Below are 18,175 nucleotides of genomic sequence, written 5' to 3' on the forward strand. Positions count from 1 at the left end.
GCTCTCTCAGACCAAACCGACCCGCACACACCTTAACTTTTACTTTTTTACTCGAACAGATGTACATTCGCTTCTGTTTCTGTACCAACATCCTTTTGAATAATTCATCTTTTAAGTGTCTCAAAGCCATACAACCAAACCAATTTGTACGCTGGTTCATGCAGTCTTAAGAGGGAGGATGAGGAAGGTAAAACACCCTTTTTTTAAAGAAGCGTTTTCCCCAAGTAAAGAATTTTATCCTGATGGAAGTGGTTCCTTCACTGAAACTGTGCTGTTTGTATATGAACACTGCTTTTCTTAGATTTAGATATCACAAATTCCAGTTTTGTTGCATTTTTATGGAGGAGTGACAGACCCTTTGTCTTTATGCTGAAAGGGAAAATGTATTTTGGGGGTTAAAAAAGAGGAATGAGGATCCAAAAACTTAAAATTGAAGTATTTCTGCTTATAATGATGATGCATGAGTGTGAATGTTGGCTCATTGTTACATTTAAAAGGATAAAGTTGGAGATACCTTGTAAATTTATTTAATTTAATCCTTTTTTTATTTTAATTTTGTTTTATGTAACCACTAATATTCTAGTTGCACTTTAACTCTTTATTACTGCTGACATAAATCTTTAAAAACAGGCCACTAATATAATTATTTATTTTAAAAATCTTCAGTTTAAGCAGCAGACTCGCCCATTTTTGTTGTTTTAAAGATTATGTTCATTAAAAAGTGTGTTTTCATGTGTGAAGGAATATTGTATTTCAGCCTCTAATATTTGTTAGGCTAAAATATTTGTTGCTTTTCTTTCTACTTGTTCCATGAGAATTGTTTAACTAAAACATTACCAAATGTATGTTTTATAAATTGAGATAATTCTAAAATTATTTAATCCCATCTGAATATTAAAACAGTTTCTGAGAATCTGAAAAAATCTAAATATTTTTTAAGTAAAGATGAGCAGCAGATTATCTTTAGTTGTTTATTACACATTATAAAGTAGTTATAAGCAGATAAAAAGCCCTTAGTATCCTTTAAATATATTATTTCAATTGATTAAAATTGGTGTTCTTGCTATGTTAAGATTAAGAAGAAAAGCTCAGATTTTTTGTAATTCTGTTGAGCTCAGAATTGTTCGTTTCCATGTCTAATTAGTCTTTCATCTAAAATCGACAGTTTCTTTGTTTTACAGTTAACTTTTTATCTAATTATTTATTCTTTTTCAGTTTTAAGTAAAATGCTAAATATTTGATGCCCTTCTTGGTTCACAACAGCAATGTCTGTTTTTGTCAAAGTATCAAAGTTATAATTTCTACTAAACATCCATGTTCACATGCAACAAAACATCTTTGTCTATATATATATATATATATATATATATATATATATATATATATATATATATATATATATATATATATATATATATATATATATATATATATAATTAGTTTTAAAACTAATATTTATAGAGTAACATTACAAACAATCTTTTATCTGCTAATTGTTGAAATAATGATCAATATCAATATTTTATCAATAATATGCTTCTATAATATCATGGTTTGAATTCAGCTGCAAATACGTGTTTTTGTTAATTAGCTAAATTTTTTACATCTTATTTACAGAGTAGTTAAATTACACAGTAAAAAGAGACCAAAATGATTTTTAATCAGAAATTAAATGGAAATGAGTCAATCCGTATATATTTTTAAGTGTTAAATTATTGTTGAGACTAATAATCTTTGAGCATTTAAAAACAATTTGCTGTGGGTGTGAATCAGATTGCATTTAACTATAGATGGATGAAATAAATCAAGACTTTTTATCTGCTTATAAATCTACTGTAGTGTGTCGTAAACTAATAATTACGTCTTTTTCCCCTACAGTTGCTAACTAATAACTAAATTATCTCGTCTAAATTGTGCTAAGTATAAACATTTGGTCTGATGCTCTTTTAAATGGCTTTTTTTTTCACTGTAAGCAACATATTTTCTTTAGAGCTCTTAATTGATTATGAAAATAATCAATAATGCACGGATTATTTAAATAAACCAGTTTAAACCGTTACTCAATCCTCTATCCGACACTGGCGATCTGCTGTTTTCTCCGAGTACAGCCGGACTAAAAGCAAAGAGCAGCTCCAGGCTTGTTGAGAGTGTCTCAAGTTGGTGGCACTGGAGTCCATTAGAGTTTAAAAGATTCAGATCCAGTGGGTATTCAAGGGCAGGACGATGCATTCACACTCAAACTGAGTGACTAGCAGATGGATGAGTTTAAAGGTTTGAGTTTCCTTTTCTTTAGGGTGAATGTAGTCATTGAGGAATGTTTTTTGTTATTCATAATACCAAAGTTTATTTGAATAAGAACTAGAAATAAGTAGAAATAAAAAGGTGGCATCAGAAAGATTATGATAGTGAAAAAGTGTTTTGGCTTCCAAGTATTGTGTAGATGAAGTGGAATAATTGTGCTTTCAATTTAGATATTTTAAAGAAAGGCTATTCTCTTGCTTTTATTTTACAGTAATACCTTCTTTTTTACTTATTTTTAAGCTTCTACTAGCAGCTACATACAGCCAGATTAGCATTTTTGGTCAAGATGTTTAACATTTTTATGCCAGGTAACTGTCGAATTACCTATCTTGTGTTGGTTTAAGTCACAGGACTTTCACCCATAAGATGAAGGTTTGTGTCCTTTCTCATACCATCATGTTTCCTTTTCAGTTTTCCTTCTTTTTTAGACTGACTTTTATTTGTTTTTTTAGATACAGGGTTGTATGTGTCAAACTGACGCTTTCACATTGCTTGCTAAAACTCCACTTTCAGTTCACTCATGTTGTAGGGGTGCTGAGTGTGGACCCCTACTGTAAGCTAGCTGCTAAGCTAACAGAGTGTGGACCCCTACTGAAAGCTAGCTGCTAAGCTAACAGAGTGTGGATCCCTACTGTAAGCTAGCTGCTAAGCTAACAGAGTGTGGACCCCTACTGTAAGCTAGCTGCTAAGCTAACAGAGTGTGGACCCCTACTGTAAGCTAGCTGCTAAGCTAACAGAGTGTGGACCCCTACTGTAAGCTAGCTGCTAAGCTAACAGAGTGTGGACCCCTACTGTAAGCTAGCTGCTAAGCTAACAGAGTGTGGATCCCTACTGAAAGCTAGCTGCTAAGCTAACAGAGTGTGGATCCCTACTGTAAGCTAGCTGCTAAGCTAACAGAGTGTGGACCCCTACTGTAAGCTAGCTGCTAAGCTAACTGAGTGTGGACCCCTACTGTAAGCTAGCTGCTAAGCTAACAGAGTGTGGACCCCTACTGTAAGCTAGCTGCTAAGCTAACTGAGTCTTGACCCCTACTGTAAGCTAGCTGCTAAGCTAACTGAGTCTTGACCCCTACTGTAAGCTAGCTGCTAAGCTAACTTGTGCAGACTTGCATCATCAGACAAATGCATAAAAGTTAGCTTGAATTCTTTTAGCTACAACTAATCAGATGCCACAATGTGGTGTTGATCAGCTGTTACAATTTCAAATGCATTTCTTGTTACACAAACTTCAGTTGGGTCAAGATTTATCCCATTTTTATGGATCCCAGGTCAGATTTTGAAACAATAATGCATATTTTAACTCACATTTTAACTCATTTAAAGTGTTGCTGCAACAAGCTGCTGTTTTAAAAAGGAGGAAATTAAAAAAGGGATTTTTCTTCATTGATAAGCTTTTGATCAAAGTTAATCGAAACATTATTTAATTTTATTTTTTGCTTCTTAGTTATGCTAGTTTTTTGCTGCCTTGCCTTTCTTTCTGCAAATGAGAGGAATGTGTTCAGTGGTGGATACAGTATTGCTTTTCATTTAATTTTCCAAATAATTTTCTTACGTAGCCTTTAACTGCACTGATTGTGACAGGTTCGTGATGTTTTTTGTTTGTTTGTTTGTTTTTCCAATACAATGCATTTGTACAAGAAAAAAAAAAAAGAAGCACATTGATACTGGATTAAATATGTTGTGTGAATGTTTCATGGATGGCTGTGTTTAGAGTTTGTATTCCCACTGCAAAATAAAGACAGTGTCTTGTTCTCTTTGCTCTGAATGTGTCATTATTACATTTTCTTTGTTTGCCAGCTCTCCATGTGAGGATCTGACAGGATTCTTTAAAGGTCATTGCAAACTTTTAAAGAACTACTTACTTTAAAAAGAGCAGATAGTGTCACCAAGGGACGCTGGATGAAAGACATTTTATGCATCGTAAGCCTTATCCTGCTGGAGATGTGCATTAAAGTTTTAGCTCTCCTTTTCCAGAGCAGGGTGGGAGGGGGGTGTTCAGTGTCTCTCACCCAAGGGCACTTGGACAGGACATGTGGCTGCTGCAGGGAAGAAGATAGTTATACTTTGTCTGATCTGGGACATAGATTTTGGCCCATGCAACCATCAAAAATCAAAATTTATAAATAAATAAATGTGTTCTCTCCTTCTTGTTATTTACAGACTGTGTACATATAATTATAAAATTCAAAGTATTGTGATCCATGCTTGCTAACACTGATTTATGCCAGTTGGTTGTTTTGTGGGAGGACATTGTTTCATTAATGAATTCATCCCAATACACAACATACAGCATCTTAATTTTCCTCTGTTTAGCTGTAGTTCAGAGATTATCTTCTTAACACTGATCTGCTTTTTTTAACTGCAGAAAATAAATAAACAGCTTGGTAGCATTTTGTTTCTTGGATGGTGACAGTACAGCGTTTTAATCTCAAGTTCTTAAGTTCTTCAAAGCATTTAATGATGCGTTTGTGCATCCATTCTATGGCTTCTAGTTCTATAAATGCAGAACTTCTGAATAAACTTTTCTGATCAGCAGCTAATGTGGCTGGTAGACCATTCCAGGGGAATTTAAACTAGCCAAAGTTAAATTTACATTTATTTTAAAATCTTAACATTATTATCATTTTAGACAAAAGCCGTGAAGCATCTAAAGGCTCTGATACAAAGACTCTCCTCCTGAGGCTTCCAGGTCTCACTGCAGAGTCAGTCTCCTTTTTACTGAAGAAAATGAAAAATCATATTGTGGAATAATAAGAAATCCTCATGAGAATCAGAGCATGGTTAGTTAAATTAGAAAATAACAGCGTATATTTGTCACCTGCCAGGTTGCTGACCGAGGGTCAGCCATGCTGGAGGTGTGGTGGCGGTGTAGGTTCACTTCTACATTCTACTTCTACTTCAGTTTTTTTAAAATTTTAAATTCAATTCAAATTCAAATTTAGAATAAAATTTGAACTGTAATTTGACGTAACACGTCTCCACACGTATTTCTTTCTCCATGTACTTTGTTGAATGCTACCACTGTCCTGGAATGTCCCTCCATGTTACTACTACTATTTACTGTTTGGTTTAATAAAACAATAATAATTTCACCATTAAAAAAATTTAAAAAAAGTATGTGGAGCAAATTTAAATCATAATTCAGATTATTTCTCCATGTACCTCAAATAAACCTTTGAATTTGAATTAGCAAAGGTACGTGACATTACAGGACGAAGGATTACAAAGCAGAAGAAAAATGATTTGAATGAAGAGAACATGAGAAACAGAGAAAAGAAAAATTTGGAAATGTTTTATACTTTGGCAAATGTTGCAACTGTTTTCCTCTTCACGCTATTTGTGTCTTTTTGGATTCAGCTGTTTTCTTTTATTCATGGATCTATTTGATTAATTAAACACCTCTAAGACCATCACCTGTATTAATCTTTTTCTTCTCAGGCTTGTATTTGGTTCCACTTCTGCCATAACTTTGGACTAATGTGGATCATATAATGGGTTTCTTTTATTTGAATTGTAAATTGAGAGCAATAAATTGGTGTAACTTTGGCTGTATCTTGAAAAATGGCTTGAGATAGCTTCATTGTGAATGGGTACTATATGATTAAAGCTGAACTGAACTGAAAATGTAATTGAATTTAATTGAGCGAATACACAGGAGCATGTTTTATGGTTGTGCATGAGGGAGATGGTGACAGAGGTTTCAGATTTCTACACTTTGACGCCCCCTAACGACGACTACCGTGCAGCTTCTCAGCCTGGAGACGCTGCAGGGCCACGGTGAATGTCAGCGTACCACCAAAACGAGTCAGAAGCAGAGTTTTAAGGTCTGAAGTTATGGAGTGCTGCTTTAAAATAAAACTTTTTTAAAGAGCTACAAGCTCAGGTTAGAAAAAAAAACCTTTTTTTTAATGCATTATAGTTTTGTTTCTTCTCCTCAGTGTTGTTTTCTGTGTCTTTGAGATTATTTCTTGTTTTGTTTTTGTTTTGTTTTATTTTACTTTTTATTTCTGTGATTTTTTTCTCTGTCTTAACTTTGTCTTTTTCTGGTCATTTTTTTTCTTTGTGGTAATTTTATTTCTTACGCTGATTATTTTGTATGTCTTTAGGGCTTTTTTGATCTCTACATTTGTATTGTGTCTACAGTCATTTTTTCTTGCTTCCCTCTCTTTTTGGTCCAGTTGTCTCTGTAGTGGCGCTGTGGTCATTTAGTTCGTCTCTGCCATTGTTTAGTGTTTGCTTTTAGTCATTCTTTCTCTTTGTGGTCATTTAGTGTCTCTTTAAGGTTTTGCTGGTGTTTTTTTATCCAGTGCCCAATACCAACCATTTTGCATTCAGGGTTAGCATGTGTTTGTGGTCATAATACATCACTTTAAGTTAGTTTCATATCTCTGTGGTAGCTTTGTGTGATTTTTGTATATCTTTTTCTTGATTATATTCCATTTTGCATTTGTTTTGCATCTTTCGCTCTAACTTATCAGCCTTAGAAAGCATAAGCAGGTTGTGAAGGGTACAAATATGCATTTAGATGTAATAATTTTTGTTATTATTATTAATTTCAGATAGTTGTTTTGTGGCTGAAGATCAGCAGTGCATGCAAAGCTTTTGAACACTAGAGAGCGCTCCTCCCTCAGAATGAAAGAGATGCTGTCAGGCAGCAGAAATGTGTGTGGACAGAACAGGGTGAGGCTGCAGACAAACAAGCAGCCAGAGTTGTAGCTGTGTGTGTGAGGCTGCTGACTGCATTATGTGTTACACAGAGGTGATAAACTCTTACATAAGTTCACTACTGAAAGCTGGGAACCACTGATGGTGTGAGGAAACAGAGTTCAGAAAGTTAAATTATGTCTTTTTTTTCTAATGTAATTCTGTCATGATTAAAGTTTGTTTTTTTCAATGAGAAATAACTGGATTTCTGGACATTGTGGGCCACAGAAACAAAGTAATCCATTGATGTCAAGACTTAGATTTAAACTTTTAATGTGTGTGTATAATTTTTTTCTGTATTGTTCTCTCTATTTATCTCCCTTTTTTCTTCAGAACCTCGTTGATTCTGGTTGTGAAAAACTGAACAAGGTGTTGAAAACCTTCCTCAGATGTTTCCTCCATATTGACATGACAGCATCACACAGTTGCTGCAGGTTTGTCGGCTGCATCCATGATGAGAATCTCCCGTTCCACCACATCTCAAAGCTGCTCTACTGGACTGAGATCTGGTGGCTGTGGAGGCCGTTGGAGTCCAGTGAACTCATCGTCATGTTCTAGAAAGCAGGTGGAGATGATCTGAGCTTTGTGACATGGTGCATTATCCTGCTGGAAGTAGCATCAGAATATTTAATGACATCATCCTTGCCGACTAAACCTAGGCCTAATGAATTGATGTGAGCTGGTCTCAGGGACACATTTCACTCCAAGCTGAACTCATACAGATATTTATTGCAGCAATGGTCTTTGGAAAGAGGGGAATTCTGGTTGTTTGAACACCAACACAAAAACCTGAACTTAGCAGACAGATGAAAATCACTTTCCCAAAATTTAGCATCAGTGGTCCACAGCTCCACATTTTCTCCCTCTGAATGGGGGTTAGTACCTGCCTGCAGCATCAAAGGACTCTGAGATGGCTCACCCTTACAGCACCTGTCCCACTAATTTCTTCCTCTTCCTCATCATAATTTAATTATATACTGTGTTATGGTCGACTCTCAGATGTTTATGAAGGTTTGTGGTGTTGCTACAGCACCTCTTTGTCTTACCACACACATCATACATCATACATACATCGGCCTGTTGTTGTTCAGCTCCACACGTGATGCTACAGCCTGAGAGATGTGCTGCTGCGCCCCCACTCTGGGCCATGTCACATATGACTGATAGGCAGAAGAAAAAGTAGTTCCTGTCAACTGGCTATAATTTAGAGAAGATCTTGATATTATTGTTACTTTCCGTCATATTCGAGTTCATGATCAACTGGATTTTTACCTCAAATCACAAAATATTAATATTCTAACATGAGAGTTGATTCTAGAACAGAATAAGCTGTTAGTATTGATATTTTAGTATCAATCCACACATTACTATAGCAGAATTAAAACGCTTCACACTATAGCAGAGGAAATGATCATTCTGTCACTGACATGGTTTTAACCATAGTTAACCAATGTGGTAGTTCTTTGGATTTTTACCCCAAAGCACAAAAGCTCTTAATTCGTAATACATCAGAAACTCCAGGCAGGAGCTTAAGAACATGAGTCCATTGTGACTGCAGCAAACTAAATTCTTCTCATTTAATAAATAAGCTTTTTTATTTACATAGTTTTTAAATTCCAGAGCCCAAGATGATGCTTTCAAATAGCTTATTGAGATGTGTAGTTTTTTTTCCTACAATAAGTAACTGATAAACCATCTAAAGCTTTATTTGTAAGTTTCAATTACAATTTATTTCCAAATTTCTTTTGAATTTTTAGAGACAGTTTTTTTTCTCAGATTGATCAACCTCTGTCCTTCTTTACATCGGAGAGACTCTGCCTCTCTGAAATGCTCCAGTCATATTACTGATGTGTTGCCAGTTAACCTGATTAGTTGTCAATTTCTCCTTCAGTTGTTTTTGATTTGTGCCATTTACTTTTCCAGCTTTTCCACCCTGTTCCTACTTTTTACGGATGTGTTTCTGCCATCAAATTAAAAATGAACTAATATTTTCCATGAAATGGTAAAATGTCTCAGTTTCAGCCTCTCATGTGTAGTTTATGTTCTATCAGGAGTTTATGAGATTAGTAAATCCTTTATAAATCAATAGATTTTTTTTAATATACATCTTAAACCACCTTTTAGGAATTGGGGTTGCACTATAAAATTTGGCATTTCTGCTTTACAAATTCTGAGTTAGCGTTAGCCTCATAGTTTAGATTCCCCTTCGTTCTCTAAACCATGTAACTGTCCAGGTTTGCAGGTAGAGTCCATCCAAGCTGACGTACCACAGATGGCCTTCAGAATTAAACATGACGCAACGTTCCTTTATATAAACTCCCCTCCATGAAAACAGCTCAGCCAGGAAAGAAAACGTCAAAATCACATAGATGTACTTAGAGGACAACGTGCTTTCTGATGGGTTATGTCATGAAAAACACGATGTACAGAACTATGAAGCTTAAAACTGTCCGAGTCTAGAAGGTGGTGCAGAGCCTGAAGGGGAAAGTGAGCATCTTTCTGCTTTTTTCTATGTAAAATCACAAATAATTACACATTACAAGAGGGAGGAAGGCTGAACAGAGAGCCAGAGGGCTAAAACAGAGAGGAAAACATTGAGCGATGACGGAGGATGGTGTGTAGTTAGATGTGAGGAGGGTTATGTCACGCAGTGTGCAGCAGCCTCCCTGGTGCCTTCAGCTGTGCAGCAGAGCAGAAACAGAAGAGGAGGAGAGTTATGTAATACCCTCAGAGCCTCCTGAGAGAGAAAAGCCTGCATTATTGGTGTCAGCTGCTCCCATTGCACAGCTGAGGGGGTCACAATAAAATGTTATATATGTGGTGGATACAAAGACCACCAGCAGTTAGAAAATTGATTTGCTGTGTTAAAGACTTTCCCACTGCGGTAACCGGTTTTCATCTGGTTTTAATCTAAATTCAGCATATTCCCAGAGACTGGAGCATCATTATCTGAGCCTGGAGAAGTCTTTATGTGTGAGGTGCACAACAACAGGCCAACCAGAACAAACAGGAAGAGGCTAACCCTAACCCACTGTGGTTCAATAAACGGAGAGATCAATAATAAGGATGGAACAGAATTTATTGATCTACAAGAGTCATATTTAAATATTTGGTAGTCAGATTGATGTATCACCTTATTAGAGAGGAGATATAAATGAAGACAAAATCTCCTGAAGTCTAAACCCTGGTGGTTGATGAGCAGGATTTGAAGACTTTTGCTGAAACTCATTGATTATCAGGAAGAAGTGGAGATGGGGAGGAGGTCTGGAGGTAGAAAAACCAGATAGAGGAGAGGTTACGTGGAGGTTTATGACCTCATTTGTGACCTTCCCTTGACAGACAAAAACTAAGGTGGTTAGGAATTTAATATATAACGTGTAGGAACCAACATTAGTTTTCACCCTGATGGGTAATGAAGGAGACAGAGCCTTATTTGGCTGGTTGCCACGGCAGCGGCAGGAATTCCTTCGTCCTCCACATCAGCTGCGCTCCATTCAGCCTGCAGATATTTTCATGTGTCTCCTCTTTAACGGATTACATCTGCAATATACTTGTCCAGCTGTACAATCTGAGGCTGGTGCAAAGAGTTACTTAACATCATTATCATTTTTAGAGTATAACAGTCTGTAAATATTAGTTGTAAAGTAATTATAGGTATTAAAATCAGCTGTTGCTGAAATAAAACCAGATGTAGCCATTAACCTTTACTAACAGAGTTATTACATGAGATAAAGCTATAAAAAGACATGGACTCTACACTGAGCTGGTGTCTCTATGTCAGGATACAAAGTGCAGCAGCATGTGTGCAGCAGAACTGCAGGGGGCAGCCGACCATCGTGCCGGATCTGTTTCACCTTCAACAAGACATCTTCTGAGTTTGTTTTCCGTGCACGAGGAGGCTTTTGTTCTCTTTATGTGGCCGCTGACATTAATGTTTCACTAGTTCACGAAATGCTCCAGGAAAAATTCATTTTTTCTGACTGCATTTGTGTGTAGTTGAAATGCTAACCAAGAGTTTGAAAATCGATTTGTAATGTTAAATGTGGACAATATAATGTGCAACAAATAAGGAAGCAAAATGAGAAAGTACATCCTCTTGTCGTCTTCCGATTCTTAGGAAAATCCACCAGGTGACCTTTAAAGCCATAAAACATGTTTTATGTAGCTTTGATAAAGATCTTATGACTGAAATATGACATTGGTGCAGAGTCAGGTGACTACAGTTACAAAACTCCAACACAGAATGACAGCAGACACAAGTCCAGCTTTAGACAGAAATGTAACCTGAGACTATTAAAACAGTGAGGAAGGAATATATATGCATCCCTGCAGTTCTCGGCTCTGCAGGGATGCATCAGTGTATGTGAAGGTGTGTAAATAAAACTTCTGGAGAAACTTATGCTACCATCAAGGTGACTTACTTCCCCAAGAGATCCATGCTTGTTTCAGCAGGACAATGTCACAATGACCTGCCTGAATTTGTCTTCTTTTACATGAATGGAGCACCTTGAAGAGGAAACCAGCCTGTTGAACAACTAAAATCTTTGATTCATATAAAGATTTTGTTTTAAAGATTTAAATACATAAAGGAATAAACACTTACTGGCCACTGTATTAGGATCAATCGCCAATTAACACAAATAACTAATCAGCCAATCACATGGCAGCAAATAAACACATCTGGTCACGTGGACATGATAAACACAACTTGCTGAAGTTCGAACTGAGCATCAGGATGAGAAAGAAAGAGGATTTAAGTGACTTTGAACATGTCATGGTTGTTGGTCTGAGTATTTACTAGGATTTTCATCCACAACCATCTCCAGGGTTTCCAGAGAATGAAGAAGAAAAATATCCAGCGAGCAGCAGTTGTCTGGTAGCTTTAACATGTAAACAAGTCTGAAGGTTTGCTGTCGTTGTAGACATGAGTGTAAACCAGAAAAACTGTTTATTACATGTCTGTGGTCTGGAAAACACCACAGTTTGTGTTAAAGGACATTTGGTGAAAATTTCCTTCCTAAACTGGAACACTTTACCTTGAACGTTGTCAAAAATGCACAATTTGTATCCATCAGCACAAAAGCAGTTTAATGCAACTTTTCAACAGTCAGCAAACATCGGCGTCATTTTCATTTTTTATTCAATGGAGATCTTAAATCTTAAAGGGACTTTAAGAAAGGAGCATTTCTTAACATCAAATCTTTGGCAATCCTCATGAGTTTGTGAGATTAAACAATGTGAGTGTTCATGAAGAGCTTCTGATGCTGATAGTGAAATAAAAACTCAGTCTAAAGTATAAATCTATAGATTTTATGCATCAGCCACCTTAATGTAGTTGCTCTCACTGCCACAAAATAAAAGTTCAGCTCTGCTGGGTTAAATACAGTAGTTTCTATTGTTAGCCAGATGTCAGCTGCCTCTGCTTGCAGTTCCTCAGTCAGAGCACTCCTCCCCATGTTTCTATTTTCTGAGAAAAGCTCAAAGCTCTGGATGCTGCTTGTTGCATCCCATGACACGGTGACTCACACAAAGGCTGCATGTACTCAGACACATGGAAAATATAGATCTGATTATAACTCATGGCTGCACAACTGTGACCGCCCAGATGAGGGGAGATGTGTGAATCTGATTCAGTGTTACTGCACAGGGAGGAAACATCCTGTCAGTTCATTTGACACTGAGAACAGCCACAGTGATCTCTTGACTGCTGTTGTAGTGATTTGGATTGCCTAAAGTCGTGCGCGAGTAGTTAAAACAAAGCTTCTCAGAACAAAGCTGTGACTTGCATGAGAAAATCAAGGTTAGAACATGATAAAAAAAAAAGAGTGACAAGGAAATGAAGTTATATTTGAACTGAAGAGTTGATGGTTTAGCTCAAGAGTCATTTTAGCTTTAACCAACCTACAGTTCATCGTGCCATGGAGCAGTAATGTCACAGGCTTGCTGATTGGCTGATGATGATGTCACACTGATAAATCCTTTGCCAACAAGGAAGTTAAGTTATAAAAAAGCGATATGAGACGAGAACCCTTTGACCCGAATGTTGGCTCAGTGCCTCTCTAATCGCTGCCTTCTGGGCAGCAAACACACAAGTTAACTCCGACTGTTCAACCTTGTGGTGACACAGCAGGACAGACTGCTCATGTAGAATGTTGTGGAATTTTATTTATCAAAGATCACACACTAAGTGAGAATCAAACAAAGTATTTTATTAAGAGCTGATCAGACAATGAGAGTCCCACAGCCAAAGAGGTTTGACTGCACAGATACATTTGGTTTGGTTTATATAAACTAGCATGAGCTGATCACATCAAGACAAATCATTAGTCCTCTGTTTCAAAGGAATGTTATCAGAAGATTGGAAGGGGAGGTAGATGGAGCTCACTCAGTTCATATCTGGGTACCAGTCATCCTCCTTCCTTAGTAACTCACAAGACAAGGTTTTGTAACAATACAAAGTACAGACATGTGTGTAAATTTTCCATTACAAGAAGCAACAGCAACGTTTTAAATTACACACAAGTTATTTATTTTTATTCATGTATACAGAGACATAAATCAAGGTCAAACTAACTGGGGAAGTCAAACTATTCCTTTAGCTGGACTTTTAACAGTGCTCCTGTCCAACAGCTTATTAATGCAAATATCTAATCAGCCAATCACATGACAGCAACTCACTGCATGTTGTCATGTAGACATGGTCAAGATGACTTGATGAAGTTCAAACTGAGCCTCTGAATGTGGAGAAAAGGGATTTGGGCAACAAGAATGGGCAGACTGGTTGGAGATTGAAAGGCGACAGGAAGTCACATCAGCGCAGTGATCCAAGATATCAGGCAAAGGGCTGAAGAAAGGACTCAAACCTGAGCTACCTGCTGCTCCCATGTCCACAATATTGAAAATGTATTTCAGATTGTGATTCCAGAAACTACAGAGTAGTTTTTAGGTTTGCCCTCAATGTATTTCCTGAGTTCTGGTTCACATAAAGTGGCCCAGCTTGCTATTCAGCATTGGGTTGCAGTCTTTTCCTCAGCTTACAGAGGTTTCTTCACAATTTCAGTAAAACATACTTATTTGTTTTTAAAACAATACAATTTATTTGTTGCAGGGTTTAATAGTTTCCATCTTAAAATTAATTAAAGGTTTTAATATTTGCAACTCTTTGCATTTATTGTCCCAACTTTTTTAGAAAGCTCTAGTAGTTTTTTCACAGCTTTAAAATAACGTCCAACTTCCATTTAAGGCTGCAGCATTTTCAGATTAAAAAATCTACTGAGAGCAATGAGAATAAAGAAGGATATACTGATTATTTTAGCCTGAGTATTTGAGAATGACCTTCCCAGGCTCAGACGTCACACAGTCACCTCTGCAGAGAAAGTCAAAGATAACAGCCTGCATTCGTGCTGCATATGTTCTCTGTCTGCAGCCGGAGGACAGGCCTCACATTTACACTCTGCTCAGATAAGATACTGATGGCTGCAGCACTTTGCCTTAAGTTTATACCATAAATGAGCTCACTGATGTATTTATCCATCCTCTTCTTCATAAAGATGCAAACTAGAGGGGTGGAGCACACATCTAAAGAAGACTATCATACTCAAATTACCCTCATGGAAGCGATTTCAAAAGTGTTTTCATTTGCAAGGGCTCATTTATGACTATCTATGTAAATAAGCACGTCCGTTTCAAACGTCAAACGTAGCTGTTTTACTTTGGCATAGTTGTAAGTTAATCCATCCACTAGAGGGCAGTGCAGAGTTCATGTCCAAGTTTGGTCCTGCAGAGACCTTCTTCATGGATGGGTGGATGGATGGATGGATGGATATTTGCACAAAATCTTTCCTTAAAAAAAACCCTGCCACTTCTGTTCTCTTCTTTGTTCCTTTCACTGGTCACATGTGAACTTTCCTGCACGACACCTCTCCCATGATTTCCGGCTGTTTGCTGCGTTTGGGTTTGTGTCATCAAGCTCTCTGACAGCGACATGAGCGCAGAGGATGGACAGAAGGCTCCACTCATATATGTATGTGTATTTAATGCTGAGCATAAATGGACCTTAAAGCAGCATTTACAAAAAATCTCATTTGTGTTAAATAGCTACTGTCATCATACAATATCCTATCAGTTCAGTGGATATTGATTTCTGTCATGATATCGTTTTGATTCAGGATCCAGTGATCGATTTGAAGCGAAATCGCTTGTTGATTTAACACAGTCACAATGAAAAACAATCTATTCTCTGAATGAAAACGGTTCACATCATGTGATTTCTTTTCACATCTTTCACTGAAAGATTAAACTTCTATTTTTAGAAATTAGGGACCTCACTGTTGAACTGTGGCAGGTTTTCTCACAGAGGCGTGTCCTAAAGGCCCAGTTATGCTGCCTTAAACAGCGACGTCCGTTTCCAGTGTTGTCATACGCCGCCGTCCTCATACATCCATGTGTGTTTTGCATTGCCATCGTTGTTAAGTCAATTTCTCCTCCAGTGCAAAGTTCATGGGTTCTCTCCTGTGAGCCGATGTCAGTTTCAGACACCGGTTGGCAGCAGTAACGCATCGCTGTGAAGTTGTTTTCAGAAGCCCAGCACACCCTAAAGACTCCTTTACATGAGTTTTTCTTCAAAAGCTTGTGCAATTTCTACAGTTGTCCTCATCTTCATTCTTCTTCTACTTTTTTGTTTCCTTCCTGATCTTCTTCTTCTTCTCTGGTTTGTTTCTTTCGCTGGTCGCATGCATGCTCAGCACTGCCCTTGTGATTTTTTTCTATTTATTTGAAAAATAGACCAAATAAAGGACGTAACTAAGGCAGAAGACGAACAAAACTGTCTGTCCGTCTTCGTATCTTCTGTGTCGAGCATAAATGGGCCTTAACGAATGCTAATTCAGCATCCATCTTGCATCCTGTCTCTTTTCTAGGATCTTCTCTGACAGTAAAAGTCAGTTTGATGTCTTATCTCTTCATCTGTCACTTTCTCGCTTTCTTTTCTTCCCTTCCTCCGATAATTTACTCTTGGGTTTCTTTACTGAATCAGCTATAGTGCGTTCAAAATGACCAGTGTGTTGATATCCAGTTGCTGGCACGTGACGTTGTGCCTTAAAGCAAATTACAGCCGTAACGTGACGCCCCTGGCTGGAAAAAAGAAGTTTTTAGGTTTGGATGTTAGTGTGCCATAAATAGGAGCCAGAAGCAGAGTTTTAAGAATTGAAAGTTATAGTTTTGCTTTAAACCAGGACATAATATAGACCTTACTCCTGTCCAGAGTCACAAACCAAATATTGGCTCATTGATCATTGAATTTATGTTTCACACCCTAAAGTAATCGGAAAAGAGATCTAAAAGACAGGTTAACCCACACAGTTTCACAGTTTCATTAAATTCCTTCAGTGGAAACAGAAAAAGAGAAACAGGCTTTATTTCAAAGGACACAGTTTTTAAAAAGCATGTTACTAAATATGCTTCAGAGATATTTCATTTCCTGGCCTGTAAATCCTCTTACAGATCCACACAGTGTTACTGCAGGACACAGGAGACATTTTCAGAGCTGCAGAAACTGTGACAAAGACTCAGCTGACGGCTTAGTGACGTCAGAGCGAGGCAGAACAAAGCCTCGCCTCCGACCTCTGAGAAATAACCACTGATAACACATAGTGACCACAGGACTGCCTGACTTACAAAGGCTCATAGTGCTGCACACACACCCCCAGCCTGCTCTGACCGTGGGTGTGGACACCTCGTGTCTTCAGCGTCACATTTCAGAGCAGCGGATGCACAACCTGACCGAAACCAACTAATCCAAACATTTATTTGTACTTTATGATAATGAGGTCTTTATTATTCAAATGAGGACTAGTTTGAGTTTAAATGCATTGCACGGTATTTTTCCGAGTCTGTCGAACACACCCTCGTTTTTCCCAGGCTCATAATGGCCCTCAGTGTGTCCACTGCTGAGGGCCCATTTTCGCTGGTGGACCCCTGCCAAACACTTCTTCCATTAAGGGAAGACGAGCAGAGTGCCCCAGTTCCCTTTTCATCTGCTGTAGTGAAACACTGATTAAGCCTCCCTTGTTGTACCCCTCTGAGTGCGACCCCACACTTCACATTAAAATGGCTGGCTGGTGTCCAAACTGTGCCGTTGGTGGAGCGGACGAGTGGAGCTGAGTTTTAATGAGCTTAGTTCCCAGGGAAACAAAAACTGTCCTTTAAAGCTCAGTGGGGAGTTTAAAACGGTGAAGCAGTCTTTTAATTACTGACAGCCTATTTTTATCTACATTATCACTTCCTTCTCTTATTTTACACCATCTGCTGATCTTCTATCAAAAACTGTAACCCAGAACAAAAATGAACTATTCTGATCGTAATGTGAGAAAATTAAACACAATTTGTGATTGTGTTATAATAAAATACATGTTTTACTGGGAATAGAAACGATGCTGGATAAAATTAGAATAACTAATATTGGATAAACTTAATTCAATCACCTGTTACCAGTTCAAGCAAACATTTTAATTGGGTTCAGCTGGTCTCTCTGTTGTTCAGGTATTATTCTGTTAATGTAACAGGGCATATACTGCGAGAATTTCTTTTCAGATTAACAGAGGAGTTTGAACAGTTAATGGTAAAATGTTTTTGGAGAACAAAAAGCAGGCATTTTCTGTAAAAAGGTTTCAGTAGTTCATAAAACCTCTTTCAATGAGATAATTTGGTTGGTTTAGTTTGTTATTGGGAAAAATTACTCAAAACATCCACTAACGTTTGGCTTTTTAGTGTGATGGGAAAGTGTTTAAATGCCATTCAGTGCTGTGTCAAATGATCTTATAATTTCATATTAATGGTATTACAACATCCAGCTTACCTTTCTATGTACAGAAACACACATTTCCAACCAGAACTGTCCATGTGGAGGTTCTGCAACTAACAGCAACAAGTCATGGTCAGAAGGAGATGAGGTTGGTTGAGTTTACCTGAGGGATCTGGCAGCTGACATTCAGTCCTGCATTGAGGGTCAATGTTTGTGGTCAAGTCCAAAAATTGGAAAATAATGAATAAAATTTGGTCCCATAAAGGCCACAGAAAGGGGGGTTGGGGGTGAGGAATTTATACCATCTATCATGGGATATGTTGCCAGTCCATCACAAGACCAAAGCAGAGACAAATGAGACAAACAACCA

The sequence above is a fragment of the Melanotaenia boesemani genome, chromosome 20 (genome assembly GCF_017639745.1).
Source record: "Melanotaenia boesemani isolate fMelBoe1 chromosome 20, fMelBoe1.pri, whole genome shotgun sequence".
Classification (NCBI taxonomy): domain Eukaryota; kingdom Metazoa; phylum Chordata; class Actinopteri; order Atheriniformes; family Melanotaeniidae; genus Melanotaenia; species Melanotaenia boesemani.